This window comes from Sciurus carolinensis, chromosome 2 (assembly GCF_902686445.1).
Source record: "Sciurus carolinensis chromosome 2, mSciCar1.2, whole genome shotgun sequence".
In the NCBI taxonomy this organism is placed as follows: Eukaryota; Metazoa; Chordata; class Mammalia; order Rodentia; family Sciuridae; genus Sciurus; species Sciurus carolinensis.
The window spans coordinates 12,459,645-12,483,317 of NC_062214.1; the positions used below are offsets into that span (position 1 = coordinate 12,459,645).

Genomic DNA, 23,673 nt, shown 5'->3' on the forward strand with positions numbered 1-23,673 from the left:
CCCTAACATAAATAGAAGGAAAAAAGTATTGCTGAAAGATAAAGAAAATGATGACCTAAACAGAAAACAGGTATCAGAAGAGAATCTTAAGAGTACAAGAGGCTTTTATCCAATTATATCTGTGTCAATTCCTCAAAGCCTTTCCTTCAAGCAAGGATATAAAGTTCTTTCTGTATCTCTGCATCAAGAGTTCACATATCCCTCTAAATATGAGCAATAGTTATTAAGTCACAAATTGTAACTGCTCTCTAAAAACATTAGGTCTGTGTGGGATGATTTTAAAAAATTTCTGGAGGGGCTGGGCTTGTGGCTCAGTGGTAGAGCGCTTGCCTAGCAAGTGTGAAGCACTGGGTTTGATTCTCAGCACCCCATAAAAATAAAGGCCCATTGACAATTTAAAAATATTTTTTTTTAAAGTTCCAGAAATAGGTAGTGGCTGCACAATACTGTGGATGCACTTAATGCCACTGAATTATAAACTCAAACTGTAAATTCACCAGGCATGGTGACACACAATTGTAATCCCAGTGACTCAAAAAGACAAAGGCAGGAGAATCACAAGTTCTAGGCTAGTCTCAGCTCTTCCTCAAAAAAATAAAAAAGGCTTGGAATGTAAAGCACCCCTGGATTCAACTCCTAGTACCAAAATAATAATAAAATAAAAATGGTACACTTTATGTTACATGTTTTTTACCACAATAAAAAATGTTAAACATACCAAGTATGTGACATACAAATTACATAAAGTGTACCTTTCAACCCCCAGAACTACAAAATAAAAACATACATATGCAAAAAATACACACACACACACACACAGCTTCATCTTGTAATAAAAATGTACAAAACCAGTCAGGTGTGATGGCAAATGCCTATAATCCTAGCAGCTTGAGAAGCTGAGGCAGGGGATCGCAAGTTCAAAGCCAGTCTCAGGAACTTAGCAAGGTCCTAGTCAACTCGGTGTGACCCTGTCTCTAAATAAATTACCAAAAAAAAAGCAGGGAATGTGGCTCAGTGGTTAAGTGCCCCTGGGTTCAATCCCCAGTACCAAAAAGAAAAAGAAAAAAAGTACCAAATGAGCTACCAGAAACATAAGGAACCAGGCACAGTGGCACACGTCTGTAACCACCGCTTCTTAGGAGTCTGAGGCAGGATATAAATTGGAGGCCAGCTTAGGCAATTCAGTGACACCCTGTCTGACAATAAAAAATAAAAAGGGCTGGGGATATGGCTCAGTGATTAAGCACCCCTGGGTTCAATCCCCAGTACCAAACAAAACAAACAAAAAATAAATAAAAATAAAAAATAAAAATGTCTGGGCTTAGAGCTCAGTGGTAGAGCACCTGCCAGCATGCACAAGAATGTGGGTTCAATCCTCAACACAGGAAGGGGAAAAAAACTGATTGTAAATGTGGCAAAAGCAGCACTCAAGGAATTTAGGGGAGTTTCCCCTTTCCTTTCACCCAAACGTCTTCCTTCTATAAAAGTGAGTGCTTATTCATCGACTCAATGACAGAGAAGTAAATAAATGTAGGAAAACACAATGCCTTCTACTTTTCTATAAGGCGGTAGGGTAGTTCCTGTGCTCTCGTACAGAGAAAAAACAAAATTAAGGTACAAAAGGTCTTCTCGACCACAGTTTGCAGTTCCTCTTGTAACAAACATTAATACGATTTAAAAGTTAGTAATCTACTAACTGAAAATATCTCCCAGGAATTCACTGAAAACCTTCCCTAGATTACCCTAGCCTCAAGCACTCTCTCATTTCTCTGAACTCCAAAAGCAATTATTTGTCCAATTTATTTGACAATTAATCCTGCATTGCCTTGTTAAATTTCTTTCATTATTCTCTGAAATGCTATTTAAATCTTCTCTAGTTATCTAACTTTGTGTTTATTTCTCATCTCCCCAATACACTGTGAATTCCTTGATAGAAGAGATAAAGCCATGTTGTTTGGTTTACACGCAGATACACAGAGTAACTAGCACACAGTAAATACAAAGATATTTTTTTTTAATTCTTCTCTTGTATATATATTTATTTTTTTAGTCATCAATGAATCTTTTATTTCATTTATTTATATGCGGTGCCGAGGCTCGAACCCAGGGCCTCAACACATGCCAGGCAAGCGCTCTGCCACTGAGCCACCACCCCAGCCCGCAGATATTTATTTTTAAAAAAGGAAAAATCAGTTGCATTAAGGAAATACTTAAGGGTTGGGATGTGTAGCACTGTAATAGAATGCTTGCCTCGTATGCCTAGGGCCCAGGATTCAATCCCCAGTACTCAAAAAGAAAATGTTTAAAGACACACCAACTAAAAATCTTCAAGCCAAAATTAACAGTCCAATGTACTATTTTTTTCTCTAATTCCTAAAGTAATGTGAGGTTGTAAAAGACCACTCACCTAGCACATGTGAGGCACTAGATTCAATTCTCAGCACTGCATATAAATAAATAAAATAAAGGTATTGTGTCCATCTACAAATAAAAAATATTTTTTTAAAAGGACATAGCCTCTGATATCTACAAAAGTTCTATCTGAATCTTCTACCTTAAAAGCCTGTACACATATGAATTTTTATTTCTTCATCTCGAAGATGATATCTACTGCTAGGAGGTTTTATTATTGTTAAATGGAAATTTATGTAAAATTACCAGTAGTGAAACAAGTTGAGATCCTCTGTTTTTTTAAATGTTTGTATAGATTTCAAGTCAGAATGTGTCATGTTATTGACAGTATCCCATAGTATAACTGGCCAATTTACATTTGTTTCCTAGTGGTACATGAGATAGTCATTTGTTTAATAACTGATGGCATCATGAGCTTGATAAAATTTGGTAATAGCTAGCAGTATACTCAAATGATAGCTGTTTCTTCCTCCCTCACATCCAGCCACATACTAGCAAGTAGAAAGGAAACAACTCATTCAGTTCTAAAATGGAAATACCAAGTCCACTCTAAGTGCTTAGAACTCTGTCTAAGCCAGGCACGGTGGTGCACGCCTGTAATCCCAGGGGAGGCTGAGTCAAGAGGATTGTGAGTTCAAAGCCAGCAACAGCAAGGCACAAAGCAGCTCAGTAAGACCCTGTTTCTGACTAAGATAAAAATAAAAAATAGGAACAGGAATGTGACTCAGTGACTGAGTACCCCCGAGTTCAATCCCCAGGGCCCCAAAAAAAAAAAAAAAAAAAACTGTCAGAAAGTATATGCTCAATAAACTGGAACTAATACTACTGTTATTCTCAATTTATTCAACAAATACTCTGCACTGCCACCATTCTGAGCACTAAAACTAAAGCAGTAAATAAAACGTAATTCCCAGCACTCGAAGGATTTTACGTTCCATTGGCACATACAATTTCAACAGTACAAAGTAAGTCAAAAATCACAACTGAGTCAACAGCTTGTCCTACAAGCTGAAAAAGCTAAGCAACCTAAGAAGAATATTAAACAACCACCTAGGCAAACTATTAGGGAAAAACTACAAAATGACAGAGTGAAGTTATAAAAACAGGGTACCCAGCCTTACTTCTGCTCCTAAATAAAGGCGTGGATAAAAGTAAAACAGTCAGTAAATGCTGAAAGTTAAGGGGAAAGAGGAAGTAATATCTAATTTCCAGAACAAAACATATTAGTTTTAGTTTCATTTGAAAGAGAGGAATAATAACTTGCATTATTTATGAAATACAGATTTCTCTTATGAGGGTAAATTACATTTATATATATTATACAGATATATATATACACATACATATATATAGCGTGTGTGTATGTGTGTATGTGTGTGTGTTAACTAAGAATTGAACCCATGTGCGCTGTACCACTAAGCTGCATCCACATCCCTTTTATTTCTATTTTGAGACATGGTCTTCCTACATTGCTTAAGGCTGGCCTCAAATTTGCAATTCTCCTGTATCAGTATTCTACACTGCAGGGACATGCCCAGCTGTAAAACTGTATTTTTAAAAGTTATCTCAGGCTAGGGTTGTAGCTCAGTGGTTGAGTGCTTACCTAGCACATGTGAGGCCCTAGTTTCAATCCTCAGCCGCATATTAAAAATAAATAAGGTACTGTGTCCATCTACAACTTAAAAATATATTTAAAACAAAGTTATCCCAACAATATGTGTCCACAAGTCATTTTTCCACAGACTTTAAAATTGTAGTTAAAGATTTGAACGTCAAGCTCTCCTGGATAAAATATTACAGAGTCCAGGTTCACCACTATTCTCCAACTCAAATAAATTATGTATTTTGTTAAAAGATGTGCCTAAGGGCTGGGGAGATTCCTCAGTTGGTAGAGTGTTTGTCTGTCAAGCACAAGGCCCTGGGTTCAATCCCCAGCACCGCAAAAAAAAAAAAGATGTGCCTAAAAATCACATCATGAATTACTATAGCATTTCCAGACCAAAACACTGTGTCAAATCAACTAAAGGTCACCTAAAACAGGCAGGAGGATCATGAGTTTGGTCTTTATATGTAGTCATCTGTTAAACTAACTAGGCTATCATGAAATGTGTGAGTTACATTCTACAATCTTTGTAAAGAAAAATGCTCCAGTTGGGCGTGGCAGCATGTGTCTTTAATTCCAAATATGCTGTAATCCCAGCTACTCTGGAGGCTGACACAGAAGGATAGCGAGTTAGAGACCAGTCTCAGCAATTTAGCAAGACCAGCTCAAGATAAAATGAAGAGCTGGAGATGTAGCTTAGGGGAAGAGAACCTCTGGGTTCAATTCCCTATTCAACCAATAAATAAATAAATAAAATAAAGCATATTTTTTAATCCAGACAGAATCTATTAAATAATTATTTGAAGAACTTCTGTTTTAAAACAGTAATAACAATGTTCCTACTGAAAAGTTCCCTACAGATCTCATGTGTTCTAAAATCCTAAATATATTACAGAAAATTACTTTTAAAGTAGAAAGATTAAGAAGTAGAAAGAGTACAGCAAAGTTTAAAAGAGTGAGGAAAAGGCCTGGAGATGTAGCTCAGTTGGTAGACTGCTTGCCTTCCATGCACAAGGCCCTGGGTTCAATTCCCAGCACCACAAAAAAAAAAGGGGGGGGGGGGCATGTACTCCTAGAGAGCAAAACCACACACACACACAGTACAGAGGAAAGAAAAGAATTCTGAAATGAAGAGGAACAGGGTGAAGAGAGGTAGCTCAGTGATGACTGCAGTTACCTAGCATGTACAAGTCCCCAGTTTTGATCCCCAGCATAACCCAAATAAGTAACTACTGGTGTAAAACAAGCCTCCAAAGAAATCTCATAATAATATAATATAAAGCTGCTTCCCCACCCCCTTACACTGCAGCCATTTCCCCACCTCCCAACTTACAACCTAGCTTGTCAGTCTGTGAACATCCTAGCTGGCTATTGGTTCATCAGTCAGCCTGCAAGTCTCCTTCTCCGTTATAGGTCCCCTGTTAGCCCGCGGAATTCCACTGCTTAAGAATGGCTCTCCCGCCATTTCTCTTTCTCTCTTTCTCTCTTTCTCTTTCTCTCTCTCTCTCTCTCTCTCTCCTCTCCCTCCCTCCCTCCCTCCCCCCTCCTCGCTTTCATGCTCTCTCCTCCTGAATTTTCACTCTCTCTTGTGCACCCTCTCTCTCTCTTTTTCTCTCATTTTCTCTCTTACCCTGCAGGGAGACACTCTGCCTGTTTGCTTAATAAACTCTTATGTGAGTTCCTGGTCCCGAGTGGTTTCTGGGTTCTTACACATAAAAGTAACAGCAAAGTGGGTAGAAGAGCAGGCACACTCATCAGCTAAGAATAAGTCTAAAAATAACTTTTTAACAGTAACTTTTTAAAATAGTAACAGGTACTTTACTACTGAGCTACATCCCCAGTCCTTTTTATTTTAAGGCAGGGTCTCACTAAGTTGATTAGGGGCTCTAAATAGATGAAGCTGGCCTTAAACTTGTGATCCTCCTGCTTCAGCCTCCCAAACCACTGAGACTACGGGTGTAAACCACCACACCCAGCTGGGTTTTGTTGTTGTTGTTGTTGTTGTTTTTGGCGGTGCTGGGGATCAAACCCAGGGCCCTGTACTTGCAAGGCAAGTACTCTACCAACTAAGCTATCTCCCCAGCCCCACACCCAGCTTTTTTAAATTTTTTTTTAAAAAGGGACAGGGATATAACTAAGTAGTAGAGCATCTCTGATTCAATCCCCAGTACCTACCACACACACACACACACACAAGTTCAAGCCCAACCTGGGTAAGAGCAAGGACCTCAAGACCCTATCCCATGAGGGGGTGGGAAGGACAAGCTATGATGTAGTTCAGTGGTAAAGTGCTTGTGTAGCATACAAGAGGTCCTTGGGTACAATCCCCAGCATCACAAAACAAAAACAGAAAAGAAAAACTCAAAGCGCTAACATTGATCATTATTTAATAAAGATGCAAATAAGTACTATAACCTTTGTAATGCCAAAGGAATAACAATTTGTTTTCATAAATCACAGTATAATGTTATATTTACAAAGAAGACAGATATTTGTGTATGTTCCAGTGACTGCACTAAAGAATGAGCTCTTCTCTGGGCAAACCTCTTCCCACTCAAATGTGTATGTCCTAGAATGCTTTACATAAATCAGGAAAGCAATAAATGTTCACCATTTACAAATCAAGTCTTTGGGCTGGAGATGTATGCAGTTCCATGCTACAATGCTAGCCTAGCATGTACAAGGTGCTGGGTTCAATCCCCACCACAACAAGGAGGGAGGAAAAAAATGAGTCCTTATGCTGTTGAAGTCAAGGAAATACATACTACTTTATGAAAATAAAAACAACTAATGGTTTTTATATTGAAAAAAAAACTGAAGAAAATAACTATCCACAACAATTCATTCCCAAAAGATGCCAGTAAACCAAAGTAAAACTAGAGTAGGCATTTACTTTGCGGTTTTCTCATTTTGTTCTAAAGCTTGAGGAATACATGATCAGCATGTACTGAATATCTGCATGTACCCAGAAAGTTGTTAGTCACTAAAGAGACTTTTAAATTCCACATCATCTAGTAAAAGGATGCTCATTACCTAGTTAGGGAGATTAATACCAGTGAAGCATTCATTATATAGAGCATCTTATAGTTCGTACCAAGTGCCAAACTCAACAGTGCAGACAAAGAGCTTGGAGAAGAATACAGTAAAAGATAGAGCCAATGGCTAGGGGTATGGATTACTGGTAACACATGTGCTTAGCATTCACTAAGCCCTGGATTCAACCTCCACCACAAAAAGACAGGGGCTGGGGCGAGTTAGTGAATCTTCAATGGATAGTTTGAGAAAATCAAGCATTTCTAATCATTTGGTCCAAAAGCGTTTGAATTACCCTTGATCCTCAGTCCACCCAACAGAAACCATCACAAAAACCTGTTTGCTATACCTTCGAAATACATACCAAATCTGCTGGGCATGGCGGCACAAGCATGTAATCCCAGCAACTGGGGAGGCAGAGGAAAGAAGGAACACAAGTTTAAGATCAGCCTCAGAACTTAGGGAGACCTTCCATGACTTATCAAGTCCCTGTCTCAAAAAATAAAATGGACTGGAGATAAAGCTCAGTGGTAAAGCACCCCTGGGCTCAATCCCTGATGGTACAACAAAATATAATTTTTGAAAGGGCTGGGGATAAGCCAGGCACTCCTATAAACCTAGTGTCTCGGAAGGCTGAGGCAGGAGGATCCCAAGTTCAAAGCCGGTCTCAGCAATTTAGTGAGGCCCTAAGCAACTTAGTGATATATATATATATATAATAACCTCCATTGCTAACTGGATTACTGTAACAGCCTTACAGTTAAGTTCGAGCTTGTGCTCTTACAGGATATTCTTCAAAGAGTATCCAAAGGGATCTTTTTAAAGCCTGATCAGTTTATTTGCTCTGCTAAAACCCTACAGAACATGAGGAAGTGTGTATATGTACAAGCGCAAACAAAAAAAAGACTAGAAAAATAGACATAGATGAGTTTATTGGCAATCCTTATTTTCTCATTTGTACTTTTCTGTATTTTCCATGTTTTTCACACAAACATGAGTTAATCACTTTTGCAATTTGAAAAAGTGCTTCAATTAAGAGAATCATGATCTCTTTGGAGTAGCCATAAACATAATTAAAACCTACAGCAGTTTCCCATTTTGCTCAAAATAGAAGTTGAAGTCCTTACAACTGCCTACCAGGTCCCACTGTTCCACTCAAATGTCTTCTCTTACTATTGGCCCTGTGTTAATAATGTGCTCCAGCATGCTGATCACCTTACCTTCTTCAAATACACTAGGAATGCTCCTACTACAGGGGTTTTGCACTGGCTGTTCTTTCTACACCGAACATTCCTCATGCCAACCCTACCCCCCAGTATCCATGTCTTCATTTCACTCTTTGCTCAGATATTACTTTCTCAATAAAATTTAGCATGACTATTCCTCTAAAGTGTAAAACCCCAACACACTCCAGTTCCCAGTCCTTTACACGGCTTCCTCAATGGCCCTTCTGTTCAATGGTTAGAAGCCTAACATCTAGAGAACAGCCAACACACAGCCAGCACTCAATAGACCTTTGTAGTATATACTAAGTCAGGTGGCACGCAAAGGATTTGAGGGTATGAGGATAAGCATATTTGAGGAGAAAGACTAAAAAGAAAATCAATCTGTCAGGAGTAGAGAAGACTCACAGGAGAGAAGCCTTCCAAAGGTAAAGAAGAAATTTGGTTAAGAGTGCGCAGCCAGAAGTAAGGAACCTGAAGGCTGGAAAGCTGTCAGAGGAAAAAAGGTAACAGGCCAGAAGGAAATTTAGACTGAGAAAGAAGGGATAAAATATTGGAGCTAGAATGAGGACTGAGAAGGGGAAGTGCATGAGGAGGTCAGAAGAGTTAGAGATACACCAAAGAGGGAGACCCAGAGGCACAAGCAGATTCCAGGGAAGGGGTGGAAAGCACTAGTATGTCACACCACCATTCTCATTCAAATCTAAAACCTAACTCCCGAAAAACACATATACTAAGGCATTGATATAGTTTTATTTCCAAAGTTCAGTGACTTAAGAAGAGGATCACAAATTCAAGGCCAGCCTTGGCAATTCAGCAAGACCTTATGTCAAAATTTAAAAAGGGCTAGATGGAGTTCAGTGGTGAAGCAGTCTTGGGCCCAATGTGCAGTGCTGGGGATGGGGGATAAATGAAAAAGAATGTTAAAAGTCAATCCAAAGTTGGGAATGCTGGCACAAGACTATAGTCCCAGCCACTAGGAGAACTGAGGTGGGGTCACTTGAAAACAAGAGTTTGAGGCCATTCTGGGTAATACTGCAGGGCCCTATTTCCAAAAATAAGTTAGTAAATTTTTGAAAATAAAAGTTTAATTCATAAAACCTGAATTCCTGTATCTTATTCCTTAATACCATTATTAAGGAATTTACCACATAAGAAATGAAACAAGAGAGGCAACTGCAATGTATTTGTGATCTACTGACAAACATTCTACTCTGCCTCTGCTATTTACAGAACTATGCAACCTGGGATTTATCAGTGGGAAACAAGATTGTTTGCCCTTAAATTTCTAAGAGCGATGACTGGGGATATAGCTCAGTGATAGACCACTTGCCTAGCACATGTGAAGCCTCAGGACCAATCACAAAAACTGAAAGTCCAACAAAAAGCACAATTATAACATAAAGTCTACTAATCTTTTGAAAGATTAACAGGCACCTGAAATATTTAAAATATTAAATACTTCTTGATTTACTCCAACTACTGAACTTCTGCAAATCTTTATAAAACTTTTCTCAGTATTCTATACAGTATAAAATCCTACAAAATTTCTTTACCCAGTACTGTGGAAAAAATTACTACATATCTTCTCAGATGCATAATAAATCTACTGAAATTAAAAATCAAACTTGCTGAAAACAATCAGAAACTTTGGAACCAGAAGATTTTAAAATAACTTTACAAATTCAGTGTTTATGCTACACTAATCAGGCAGAGATAAAACAAACATACAGTACCTTAGATGTGTGAATTTATGCACTGCTCACTAAAGCTGGCCAGATGCCATTTTATCATTGATAGAGTAGCTTCAAATTCCACTCAGTGCAACTGCAGTTGCACTGAATCCAGCAGTATAAGCATGCCTGCATGTTATTATGGGAAATAGTGGAAAATTTCACAGGCTGACATCCAGAATGTCTGCGGTTCTTTTTCATATTTCTTTCTTCCTGCAAAGCAGTTATTAGAGCAGTGCTACGATTTTTTTAAAGCTGGAAATTTCCACTGTTTTTTTAGAGGCCCTTCTTAAATGTAAATTGCAAAATGTTCCAAAATTCCAGCATGATAGAAATAATTTAGACCGAAAAGAATTCAAATGTACATCTTCAAATTAGGATGAATGGACTGAGAAAGAAATTGAGACGTAGGTCTTCCTAAGAAAAAAATAAACATATGTCCATGGAAACACAGGAAATTTAAGGTTACGATAATTTAATATGAACACTAAAAATGACAAATAGCATGTTGTGACACCGATATTTTCTTACTGGCTTATAGCGCGGGAATTGAAAAGATAATACTCGTCACTAGAACAGTTAAGAAAGCACTATGAAGAGATAGTGTAAGTTGGACATGGTAACACAAGCTTGGAGTCCAGTCACTCACAGGCTGAATTGTGAGCAAAATGAGATCCCACCCCTCCCCAAAAAAAACATATATATGGGAGTAAAAGGAACACATTCTGCACTAATACAAGTAAGCCACACAGATTGGGTTTCTCAAGGCTAGTGGTGCAGCAGCCCCAGCATGCTCTGTGTTTCTACCAAATCACTGGGAGAAAAAAAACTTTTGAGTTTTTTTACTTTTTCAGTGAGGGCTAGAGAAGGAACAATGGCAAGAGCTCCCAGGCAAAATCCTGCGTTTTTACTTTTTTTGCAAGTGAGGGATCAAACCCATCAATTCACACATGCTAGGCAAGCACTCTACCACTAAGCCACTCCCCTGGTCTCACTGTCCTTTGTTTTCAGCACCTTCTCATCAGGGATACACCTGACCGTATGTATGATTTTTTTCCCATTTTAATTTGTAAAATAAGTTGAGAAAACAGACAGTCTTATTGATTCATTTTATTAAAGAGATAAAAAGATTAAATTCCATCAGGATGTGGCAGTCTACACCTGTAATCCCAGCTACTTGGAAGGCTGGGGTAGGAGGATTCCAAGTTCAAGGCCAGCCTGGACAATTTAGTGAGATCATTCAAAACAAAAATAAACAGGGCTGGGAATGTAGCTCAGTGGTATAGTGCCCCTGGGTTTGACACCCACTACTCTCCCCAAAAAGATATATATCCAAACTGAATCATATATACACACACATATATCACATGTGTATATGTATGTGTGTGTGTACATATATAAACTCTTACATATCAATAACAAACAGACAACTAATTTTAAAAAGGAGTAGGAAAGGGAGAAAAGGAAAGGGAAAGACAGGAAAAGGAAGCAAAAGATTTCACCAAAGAAGGTAAAAGGAATTTCAATTAAAATCACAAAAAGTCCAGCTGGGTGGCACAAATCCTTAATTTCAGTGACTGGGGAGGCTGAACAGTAGCAAGTTCCAAGCCAACCTCAAATTTAGCCAGACCCTGTCTCAGAATAAAAAATTAAAAAAAAAAAAAAAAAAAAAAAAAAAACAGGAATGTAGCTCAGGGGTAAAGTGCCCTGTTTCCATCCCCAGCATCAAATCATTATCATGGTCATTGTCACCACAATGAGATAAACTGCTTAAGGAGTAAATGAACAGATTGTCATATCTATTGTGAAAACACAGTATTGTATACATCCAATAATTCAGCAAGAAACAGAACTCCTGATACATGTAACAACATGAATCAATCTCATGAATTAGGCAAAGAAAAAGAAGCTTGACATCACATACTATATCACTGAAATTATTTGAAATTCTGAAAAAGCAAAACTATACTGATACAAAAAAGATCAATAATCCTATAACTAACATCTTACCTAATGCTTATCCCTAAGATTGAGAATAAGACAAAGATGTCTATCCATCATTGTACTGGAGACGCTAGCCATTACAATAGAGCAAGAAAAAGGGAAGGCACAGTGATTGAAAATGACAAAATAAAAATTGTCTTTATTCTAATAGTATACTTACCTTTGTGTAAAATCCTAAGCAAACTACATAAAAGCTACAAAAAGGAATCAGGTTATTAGCAAGATTATAAAATATTAAGTGAATATATAAAAATCAACTATTTTCATACACTAACAAATTATTAGAAATAGAAATTTTAAAAATACTATTTATAATCACATTTAAAAATATGAAACTTAATGATAAATTTGACAAGCTTTATAAAATTTGTATACTGATAACTATAAAACACAACCAAGAAATAAAAGACTAAATAAGAGATATATAGTGTTTATTCCAGAAGGTACAATATTATTTTGATGTCAATTCTCTCCAAATTGATATTCAATTTGATTCAATGCAATTATAATCAAAATCCCCAAAGTCATTTTACAGAATCAACAAGTTGATTCTAACAATTATATGGAAAAGCAAAGTACACTTGAAAAAGGATAAAGCTGGCATATTTGCTCTGATTTCAAGACTTCAATAATGTAGACAGGAGTAAAGACAAATACTGATATAGAGGTAGACGTACAGATGTGTCCATATGGACAAATATATCAAACAGAAGAGAGTCCAAAATCTGATCTACATAAACATGGTTTATTTATTTACAACAAAGGTGCCAAGTTAATATATTGTCCACTGAACCATTTTTTCAGTAAATGATGCTGGAAAAAATTTGACAGCCATATACCAAAACATGAACATCAACCCTTATCTCACACCACGTGCAAAAATTAATTCAAATGAATCATACACTTAAATTTTTTTATTGTTTGTTCTATTTAGTTATACATGACAGCAGAATGCATTTCAATTCATTATACACAAACAGAGTACAACTTTTCATTTCTCTGGCTGTACACGATGTGGAGTTACACCATCCTCGTAATCATTCAAGTACATAGGGTGATGTTTGTCTCACTGCACCATCAATCCTTCCCCCGACCCCCTATTTCCCTCTACACAATCCAACATTCCTGCATTCTTCTCATACTCCCCCCGCTTGTCACACAACTAAAATTAAGAACTAAAATTGGGTACCAGGCTGCAATCCCAGCAATTCAGGAGGCTGAGGTAGGAAGATCATAAGTTCAAGGACAGCTTCAACAAATTAGCAAGACCCATGTCAAATTTTAAAAATTTGGGCTGGGGAGATAGCTCAGTTGGTAGAGTGCTTGCCTTGCAAGCACAAGACCCTGGGTTCAATCCCCAGTACTGGAAAAAAAAAAAAAATTTTTTAAAGGGCTGAGGATGCAGCTCAGTAGTTAAGGGTCCCTAGGGTTCAATCCCCCGTACAAAAAAAAAAAAAAAAAAAAAAAAAACCACTAAAACTATAGAAAAAAAAAACAGAAGACAGTCTTTTTTTTTTTTTTTTTTTTTCCCTTTTTTTAAATTGGTGGGGAGATACCACAGATTGAACCCAGGGGCACTTTACCCCTGAGCCACATCTCCAGCCATTTTTGTTTTTTAAGATGGAGTCTCGCTAAGTTATTGAAGCTGGCTTTGAACTTGCAATCTTCCTGCCTCAGCCTCCCAAGAGGCTGCGATTATAGGCATGCGCCACCACACCCAGCAAAAAAGTCTTAATGACTAAGAAGTGAGCAAAGATTTTTTTTTAAATATAACACAAAAAGCATGAACAATAAACAAAAAAGCAAAAAGTGATAAATGAACTCCAGGAACATTTAAAACTTTTACTCCTTCAGAAACAGGAGCTGAGCATGGTGGTGCACATCTGTAATCCCAGAGGCTCGGGAAGCTCAGGCAGTAAGATCTCGAGTTCAAAGCCAGTCTCAGCAACTTAGCGAGGCCCTAAACCACTTAGTGAAACCGTCTCTAAATAAAACACCAAAAAGGGCTGGGGATGTGGTTCAGTGGCTGAGTGCCTCTGGATTCACTTTCCAGTAACGAAGAAAAGAAAACCTGTTAGGAAAACAAAACAGGGCACAAACTCAAAGAAACTATGTACAAAATTTATGTTAAAAAAAAAAGTTTTGTGCCTCCAATAAAGAACACTTACATCTAAGAAAGAAGACAGCTGGAGGGCTGGGGAGATAGCTCAGTTGGTAGAGAGCTTGCCTTACAAGCACAAGGCCCTAGGTTCCATCCCCAGCACCGCCAAAAAAAAAAAAAAGACAGCTGGGCACAGTGGCAGACAGACACTTTTAATCCTAGCAACTCAGAAGGCTGAGGCAGGAGGATTTCAGATTCAAGGCCAGCCTTAGCAACTTAGTGAGACCCCCATCTCAAAATAAAAAAGGGGCTAGGGGTGGGGCTCAAGGGCTAAGTGCCCCGGGTTTGATCCCCAGAACCAAAAAAAGATGATACACAGTCCAACTTAACAACAGGCAAAAGATATAAGAAGATACTGCACAAATGCACACAAAAAAAGAAAAACATACTAGTGGAAAACAACTCAGAACACTCAAAACCACAATGCAGACTAGAGGTATAAAGGACAGTGATAAAGTGTACACCTAGTATATGTGAGGTACTCTGTTCAATCTTCATCAGTTTAAAGAGGGGAAAAAAAAGAAATACAACACTATACAGTCCCCCAAAAATGGCTAACATTAAAAAGACTAATCACACCAAATGTTCATCAGAATGTAGAATTTTGCTGGGAGAAATGTAAAATGGTACACTTTGAGAAACAGTTGTCAACTTTAAATTCTTAAATACTGAACATACACTCTCTATACAACCAATCCATTCCACTCCTGAGTGTTTACCCCACAAAAACACAAGCATACACAGCCTTGTGCAAAGAATTTCTTCTGATATTCAAAATCTAGAAACAATCCAAATATTCATCACCTAGTGAATGGGTAAACAGAGATATACCCATAAAATGAAGTAGAACTAAGCAAAGAAAAATTGAAAGACTAAGCCAGATATGGTGGAGCACCCTTATAATCCCAGAGACTTGGAGGCTGAGGCAGGAGGATCACAAATTCAAGGTCAGCCTTAGCAATTTAGCAAGGCCCTACAAATTTATTTTCCTATACGGGACGTTACTGAAACAATTGGTAAGTAAAGTCTAGAGACTATGCTATTAACATTCACTTGCAGTATTGAGGATTAAATCTGTGCCTTAGATAATGATTCTCAAAAACGAGAAATGTATTCTCTCCATATAAAATTCTTCAAAGTCCTATACCCGTATCACTTGGTCATAAGTAATCCCTTTCAGATTGCCTTGGACTTAAGTGTTGTTAAGTACTTGAGTATAAGCACTTGAAAGTCAAAAACCTTGTTAGTGTCTTAAATAGTAAAAGTTTAATAAATGCTGCTTAAGTATGTGTGTACATGGAGGACTAATCAACAGCTAAGACGCAGCAAATTAAGGACCAGTAAAGTTAAGCAACTCGATGAAGCCTGGTCTCTATAAAACAAAATTTTTTTTAAATACAAAAAAGGGCTGGGGATGTGGCGGGTGGTTGAGTGCACCTGAGTTCAATCCCTAGTATATATAAATAAATAAATAAATAAATAAATAAAAGAAATATCAGGGGCAGTGGTGCAGGCCTGTAATCCCAGTGGCTCGGGAGGCTGAGGCAGAAGGATCACAAGTTTAAGGCTAGCCTCAGCAACTGAAGCCCTAAGCAATTTAGCAAGACCCTGCCTCAAAATAAAAATTTTTTCAAAAGGGCTAGGGATGTGGCTCATTGGTTAAGAATACCTTCATTCAATCCCCGGTACCACCACCACCACCCAAAAAAAAAAAAAAAAAAAAGTCACACGTGAGAGTGATTTTATACTTTAGCGAAGAAAACACTGCAGGTTACTGGCAAGTCTGTGATTGCAGGTTTGCCTAATTTGGGTTCCATACATCTAAGGCTTCCACCATTCTAGACATAGTTGTATGCTTTGAAAGAAGCTTCCTGAATTCTATATTAGTAATTCCTGATGAAATTATTTTTAAACAATATAGGAATAGTCCTGTCTCATTCTCTGAAGACGATATCACTGATCCTCCCTATCCAAAGATGAGTGTGAAGTCGTTTTTCTCACTGGAGAAGTCAGATTCACCTAGATGCAAGCAAAGACTTGCTCCACCAGCAATGGAGACAACTACTTGGCCGGGATTAAAACACTAACCTGGGGACTGGGGTTGTGGCTCAGTGGTAGAGTGCTTGCCTAGCACGTGTGAGGCACTGGGTTCGATTCTCAGCACCACATAAAAATAAATAAAGGTTAAAAAAAAAAAAAAAAGAAAACACTAACCTGGACTGGGGCTGTAGCTCTGTAGTAGAGCGCTTCCCTAGGACGTGTGAGGCACTGGGTTCAATCCTCAGCACCACATAAAAGTAAATAAATAAAGGTATTGTGTCCATCTACGACTAAAAACAATTTTTAAAAAATAAACACTAAGACACAAGGTCCATGCAAGGAAGAAGAAACAATGAGCATAAAGACAATCTAGTGAAGAGAACACAGGGTAATCCTTAATATATTCTCAAATAAAGCTGCCAAATTTTAATCTGGAAATAAAAATCAAGCTGATAAGCTACTCTACAAGGCCACTTAAGTAGTTCATTTCACTTTACTTAGTAGAGAATGTCACTTTATTTTCTTATACTAGGAGGAGGGAGCTGAAATCCTCTCCCCTTTCCCTTTCTCATATGGGTATTTTACCCACTTACACATATACTATGGTATGATGGAGTCAGTAGTTCAAAGTCATTCTGTTCCCTTTTTTTTTCTGGTAGCAGAGATTGAACCCAGGGGCACTTAACTGAGCCACATCCCCAGCCCTTTTTTAATTTTTTTTTTTTTTTTTTTTTTTTGAGACGGGGCCTCATTAAGTTGCTCAGAGCCCCAAATTCTTTTTTTTAATATCTCTATATATATTTTAGTTGCAGGTGAACACAATACCTTTTTTTTTTTGTTTATGTGGCGCTAAGGATCAAACCCAGGGCCTCACAGTGCTAGCAAGTGCTCCACCACTGAGCCACAGCCCCAGCCTCCCAAATTCTTAATGATGAGTCAGCAATGAAAACTGCATCTGACTTCACATCACCTGGCATGAAGAGTTTAATGCACTTAATGTTTGATCAATAAAATGTAAACAGGACTGGGAGTACAGCAGAAGAAGCACATCCTAGGGTGTGCAAGGGCCTGAATTTGATAACCCACATAGAAAAAAAAGAGAGAAAGTGAAAGACTTAATAAAAGACCATTCGAGCCAGGCAATGTAGCACGTGTCTATAATCCTTGCTACTCAAGAGGCTAAGGAAAGGAGAATCAAGGAGTTCAAGAACCGCTTGGGCAACTTAAATGAGACCCCATCTCAAAATAAAATTTTAAGGCTGGATATGTAGGTCAGTGGTGGAGCACTTGCCTAGCATGCATGTGGCCCTAGGCTCAATCCTTAGTACTAAAAAATTTTTTTAATTTTTAAAACGCTACAAACCTCTCAATTTTTTTAAAGGACTAAGGATATAGGGAGAACACTCCTAGGTTCAAACCCCACCACCACAAAAAAAAAAAAAATCTACATACCTATGATGCCTTAAGTCAGTAGTATTTTCTTTTTTCAGTTGTAGATGGACACAATCTTTATTTTATTTATTTATTTTTTATGTGGTGCTAAGGATCGAACCAGGGTCTCGCACTAACGAGGTAAGTGCTCTACCACTGAGCCACAACCCAGCCTGTGGTAGTTTCTCAAGTAAGGAGCCTTGAAGATCACACATCACACTCCTTTGTTTTACAAATTTTAAAACACAGAACCCACATTGATTTACCCAAAGCTTATAGTACAAGTTCACAAATTATTCTGAACTCTTCACTGCTAAGAATTCTTTTCAAAGTGACAAGCTAACAAATGATATTGATCAGGTACCAAAATGAGAAAAATATTTAGCAATTTTCACATGCAGGTTGTTTTGAAACAAGGACATGATCATGCTGCTCTCTCCAACAGCAATTAACTTTCATTTATTAAAATGTCAGCTTAGGACATTTAGATTATGATGAACATTTGCTATCAAAGTAAAATAATTTGGCCTTAGATTGCATTTAAACAGACGAGTGAAGAATACTTATTTACTTGAAAAGTTCCCCTCTTTTTGTTGTTAAGCCTCTTTCTTTCTCCTCTTTTGTACTAAAGTTCTCAAATGCATGAGAAGGAGGAACAATACCTCAATACAAGGGGCAGGCTTCCTGCCTACTAGTCAGTCATTATTCTTAAGACTTTGAGAACTTTCAAAACACTGCTTGAGTTGCTTTGAAATTCCCTCTTTCAGATTTTCCCTCCTTCGTGGAACATCTATTTAAAAGAATGACTTCAAAAATGTCTTGCTGAACCCAATCAAAATTCTCTAAGCAAACTAAAAAAATGCCAGCTTTAGATACAAAGGTGGGATGTAAATGCCTTAAATTTGTCAAACACCAACCAAAAAACATAGGACAAAAAGTAAAGAGTATTTCTGGCTAAGCACAGAATAGCTTTTCTCATTCTGTATAAATTAAACCTGTTTCTGAGAAATTCCATATTTACAGAGAAATTATCTCAAAGTTGAAGAGCACAATATTACCAATACTTTTTAAATACCATTTAGAAATCTAAAGATCTCAAACTACATTAAGCCAAAAGGGCTATGTCAATTATTACTGACTTCAAGACAGCTTCACACTAAAATGAAACATACTTATTCATTTTAAAAAGTTGTCAGGAACAGAAATCACCTAAAAACCTGGAAAATTTCTCATTTCCTCTGACTGCATTTTTACAGTGGTACTGCTTACTAACAAACTTACTAGGTTGTTGAAATAGAAACAATAAAGCCACTCAAGACATGGGGACATGAGGTGGGGGATAAATTATCTGCCCAGGTTAACATGGGTTCTTTCTTTTTCAAAGGCAGAGCATTAAAAATGAAAGATTCCTGAGTAATGACTAGTCAAATTGTTAAAATAAATAGAAATTTTTTCCAAAACCTCTAATGCCTCTAACAAAAACAAAAAGACTATTTTAAACAATATTTAATAAAGCCTAGCCAGACCTGGTGGTGCACGCCGGTAATCCCAGAAACTCGTGAGGCTGAGGCAGGAGGACTGCAAGTTCAAGGTTAGCAAGATCCTGTCTCAAAATAAAATGAATTGGGGAATGTAGCTCAGTGAGAGAGCACCCCTGGGTTCTATCCCCAGCACCAAAAATTAAATAAAAATAAAAAATAAAGTCTAACTCCAGCACAACAAAATAATTTAGCTAGTCCCCTGGCGTTTGTTATAATGGGATTTAAACTGTACACTCAACATTCAATTAACCGTAAGGCTTATCCTAATTGAGGATTATGCTGACTTCTGCAGTCCTTTCCTATCTATCCATCTACCACTCCAATTTAGCTGCCATAGCTACCAAAAGCAAAGCCCCAGGGAGCAGATTATCCATTACTGTGTGATACCCAAGCCAATATTCCCTTTTCATTACTGTGTAGATAATCAAGAGTTAAATTTACTATTCTGGGAGGCTGAGGCAGGATAGAAAATTCCAAGGCCAGCCTGGACAACTCAGTAAGACCTTGTCTCAAAATAAAACAAAAAATGGATGGGAATGTAGTTCAGTGATACAAGTTTTTACCTAGCATGCTAAAGGCTCTGGGTTCAATTCCTTGTATCACCAAAAAAAAAAAAAAAAAAAAAAAAAAATTAGTGATCTCCTCAGTCTGGTTTCCAAAAAGAGTAGCTACATAACCCTTACTTATATCTTCTAACCAAGGAAATCAAAAATTTCAACAGACTATCGTCATAGAGACAGTACAAAAAAAAAAAAAAAAAGTCACATCCTTTTCTAGAATATATCAGTTAAAAAATTAACAGAGCTAGGCCCAGTGAAACATGCCTGTAAGTAATCACACCAATTTGGGAAACAAAGGCAAGAAGATGTCAAGTTTGATGTCAGCCTGGGGAACTCAGTGAGACTCTGCCTCAAAAAGTAAAGAGGGGCTGGGGCTTAGCTCAGTGGCAGAGCGCTTGCCTAGCTTGCCTAGCTTGCCTGAGGAACTGGGTTCGATACCCAGCACCACAAAAAAATAAAATAAAGGCATGCTGTCCATCTACGACTACAAAAAAAAAAATTTTTTTTAAAGTAAAAAGAATGGGGGATAGCTCAGTGGTATAGCACCCCTGAGTTCAATCCCCAGCACACAAAAAAAGAACTAACAGAAAAGAGAAAATAGAACACAGATGTTTCTAACAAAAACTATGAAACTATGAAAAGGACTAGGGATGTAGCTCTGTGCTGTAGCTCTGCGGTAGAAGACTTGCCCAGTGGGCATGACGCCCTAGAGACCCAGCACTGGGGTGGAAGTGGGGATGGGTTATGACATGCAATACTACGGAAGAGAGAAAAGACACGAGTCCATTTGCTCTTAGAATATTCTCTTACATAGGTAAAACCTGTTTGCCAGTCAGGTTGAGCTCCTTCTCTTGCCTCAAGGCCAGAAGTTTACTACACAGTTAAAGAAACCCTTATTACTGCCCCCACTGTAAATTGACCTAGAGCGGCAGAAATTACACTGCACTAAGTTAATGCTGACAAAATTAGGAACTGGCAATATGCTGTCCAAGATTATCTAGCCTGTGACTAAACTGGCCTTCTAGACACTATAGATCTTTCCTACTGCTGTGTATCTTCCAGCTATTTTTCTGTTCATTTAACAACTTACTATGAGATGGTAGAAAAGGAAAAGGCAATTAAATTCAAGTTAATTCCATCATTTGTTAGGGGCTGAAAATAAGTTAGACTGTAGATAAATTGTACTCTTAACCAAAACAATCTCCCATGAACCCTCTCAGAAAAACAATGAACCAAAGTTATTTACCCAGCAAACACTAACAAACTGATGGTAAGTCTCATTACAGCACATCTCCTTCCCCTTAACTGTTAATGTTCATTTCACAACCCCCCATTCCAAAAAGCACTCATAAAGTGGGAGAAAATGCCTACATTAAACTGCAGCACTCATCGCAAAACTCTCTCTTAGAATCTACAGTCACCTTTTTCTTCCAATGTGCTGAATTGCCAGAGAAAAAAAAGAAAAAATGTTAACATACATTACCAATGCTAATTTTCTACTCCCAGAGCTTCAACCACTAAATAGTGCAAAAAAGAAATATTCCATCGAATACTATGGAATATAGTAAATTTAACCAAACTGGTACAGGTCATCTCTGGCTTAATGTAGGGGAAACTGCAGTTAACTTCTCAACAATCCACAACTCTTGTTTTACTGGCCCCAGGAAGCATTAACAGAGTAACAATTATATTAAATTCTTGCCAATTTACTATATAGACAATCAGTCACGGGAGGCTATACTCATTCTAAACTTGCAACAAATTAAAAGTTTTCAAAAGTACTCCACATCCTCTGGTCAAGGTTTGAAATTACCTAGTTGAAATTTTTGTTCAAAGAAGTCTGGATGCCTACCTGTAATCTCAGCTAACCTCTGGCTGAATTGTGAATGTGAGACCCTTTTTCAAAATAAAATTTAAAGGGTAGGGATGGCTGGGACCTTGCTCAATGCTTCCCTAGCATTGTAATGTGAGATGTCCTGGGATCCATCCCCCAAAAAGAAACAAAAAAAAGGCCCAAAAGTCATTTATGTTAACAACCAATTAGGACAAGGACAATAGTAGGTTGCTGGGTTTTGTTTTGTTTTCCATCTTATCCTACCATCCAAACTAAGATATTTATAAATTATTAATATATATGTGTATATAATTTTAGTTGTAGATGGACACAGTACCTTTACTTTTTTTTTTTTTTTTTTTTTTAATGTGTTGCTGAGAATCAAACCCAGTGCCTCACACAAGCTAGGCAAGCGCTCTACCACTGAGTTACAACTCCAGCCCCAGATTATTCTTTAAAAAAAAAAAAAAAAAAAAAAAAAAATTGTTCTTTTTTAAAAAATTACAGCAGGGCGCAGTGGCACACACCTAAAATCTCAGCAACTCAGGAGGCTGAAACCGGAGGACAACTTGAGGCCCACTCTCAGAAATTTAGGGAGATCAGACCTCAAAATAAAAAGGCCCAGGGATGTAGCTCAGTGGTAGAGTGCCACCGAGTTCAATGCCCAGTACCTGAAATAAACTTTTTTTCTTTAGTGTAATGTTCCTGACGTAGGCAAAATCTTATTTCAAAAGACAGTCAAGAAAGCATTGGTGCTCACTATGGTGGCTCACACATGTAATCCCAGTGACTTGGGCAACTGGGGCAGGAGGATCACAAGATCAAGGCCAGCCTCAGCAATTAGGCAAGGCCCTAAGCAACTTCTCAAAATAAAAAACAGCCAGGGATGGTGGCACACACCTGTAATCCCAACCATTTAGGAGGCTGAGGCAGGAGGATCGGAGGATCAGAGGATCGAGGCCAATGTCAGCAATTTAGTGAGCCCTTAAGCAACTGAGACCCTGTCTCAAAATTCAAAAAACTGAAAAAAATAAAAAGGGCTGGGGATGTGGCTCAGTGGTAAAGCACCTGAGTTCAATCCCCAGTAGCCAAAAAGAAGAAAGAAGAAAGAAAGAAAAAGAAAAAAGAAAGAAAAGAAGGCATTAGTAAGCAACCATTTCAAGAACTTTAATTTAAACAACTGGGGGGGGGGGGGGGGGGTCCAGGGTCCAATAGCACACTCACTCCTTACTAAATGGATTTTTATTGCTTTGGGGTGGTGGGGGATGCTTCACAGAAATAATTTTTATACTAGGGGAAATACACGATATAATTACTTTCAAAATACAATGAAATTGAATGGGGGTTGTGGTTCAACCACATGGCACCTGCTTAGCACGTATAGGTCCCTGGGTTCAATTCCCAGCACCCCAAAAAAACAAAAGTGTAGATAGATACACTTGTAAATTATGTAATTCCTAAAAACCTAGTTCTAATATCACTGAACTATGATATCTTATATCAACAAACTGTTAGTAAATTCTTAAAACAATATTCTAAAACTTACTAAAAATGGAAATTGTGTTGATTAGCTGAACTTTGTATTTTCAAAGCCTCCACAGTTAATGGATATTTCTGGTAGAAACAGTTCCTATAACTGCTTTAGAAACAATTACAGCTTTACACCTAGTCCACAATCCCTGGCTCCAAAATCTACTTCTACACGCCAAAAGCTGCATATGCCTCTTTCTGTTTTTTTAATGCTCATTGGACAATTAAGTCATTTCTACCAATATATAAAATACCCCACAATTCCGGATCGCAGGGAATTTAGATGACTGCTCATTTAAATGCAGAACCTGAAGTAACCTCCAGTGACAGGAGCTATAGCGTTCAATATCATTTTACATTTTACAGAGGCTTCATCTTACATACAAACAATGACCCTAGTGGGGTTCTTCTTCCTAAAGACCCAAAGACCATTATTTCTTTAAGGTATTAGTAGACAAAGAAATATCGGTAAGTTCCGAAGAACCCTTCTAATAGCTATCAACATTTTTAAAGACAATAAAAAGAAAACAGCATTGCCACCACATTTCCCTTTCCTTCTGTTCATTTT

General features: G+C 37.8%; 1 protein-coding gene across 10 annotated transcripts in view; it reads right to left on the reverse strand.

The window, feature by feature from the left end:
- Ncoa3 (nuclear receptor coactivator 3) overlaps positions 1 to 23,673 on the reverse strand; it is a 125,792-nt gene that overhangs the window by 100,539 nt on the left and 1,580 nt on the right. The window lies entirely within an intron of this gene.